Source organism: Hordeum vulgare, chromosome 2H (genome assembly GCF_904849725.1).
Source record: "Hordeum vulgare subsp. vulgare chromosome 2H, MorexV3_pseudomolecules_assembly, whole genome shotgun sequence".
Classification (NCBI taxonomy): domain Eukaryota; kingdom Viridiplantae; phylum Streptophyta; class Magnoliopsida; order Poales; family Poaceae; genus Hordeum; species Hordeum vulgare.
This window is the reverse complement of record NC_058519.1, coordinates 15,173,828-15,174,562: the sequence shown is the minus strand read 5'-3', so window position 1 is coordinate 15,174,562 and position 735 is coordinate 15,173,828. Positions and strand designations below refer to the sequence as shown.

General features: G+C 35.4%; 1 non-coding gene across 1 annotated transcript; it reads left to right on the top strand.

The window, feature by feature from the left end:
* Positions 1-333: 333 nt before the first annotated feature.
* On the top strand, positions 334-407 carry TRNAT-AGU. Its single transcript has one exon. It is a non-coding gene; the product is annotated as a tRNA-Thr (tRNA).
* Positions 408-735: the final 328 nt, after the last annotated feature.

Genomic DNA, 735 nt, shown 5'->3' with positions numbered 1-735 from the left:
TATCATTTGGACCGTATGTTTTGTTTGATTTTGAAAATTGTTAAGTTTGAGAACATTAATTTTTTTTATTCATTAGAATTATGTGTACTTGAATTTTCACGTTTTGAATTAATATGCTGTTGAGAATATATATTCAAATATAGTTGAATGTGAACGTGTGGATAAGTTGACAAATGTGTTTTGAATATATATTCAAAATGTAGTCGCCAGAGATGCCCTTACAACCCTGATGGTGGTTACCTTTGAAAGCCATTTAAAAAAAAATGGCTTGAACCAAAAATAAATGAACCAGCGCAAACAAGGAAAGTTACTGTATTTAAAAGTCGATACAAAGCTTTCATAGCTCAGTTGGTTAGAGCACCCGTTTAGTAAGCGGGAGGTCTTGAGTTCAACTCTCAATGAAAGCATTTTTTTTTTTTGGGCTTCAGCTCAGAAGAGGACACACAGCAACAACTCATACTTGGTGTATTATTTCGTTTCTCTCTGTTCTTTAGATTTGGAAATTATGGAGGTCCACAGTGTATGCCTTGTCCCTGCCGGCTGACCTTATGTTGTCATGGCGCTTGGGTCAAAGGTCAACTGTGACCGGAGATTGTTCAGTTTGTACACGAAGTGCATCCAGTTTTTATCATAATCTTATCAACTTTTTGACACATGGTGTGTGAATGAAATGATGATACAATGCCAAGTTTCAGTCTTTTTAGAGTTCATTTGTAGAGATTTTCAATTTCACGG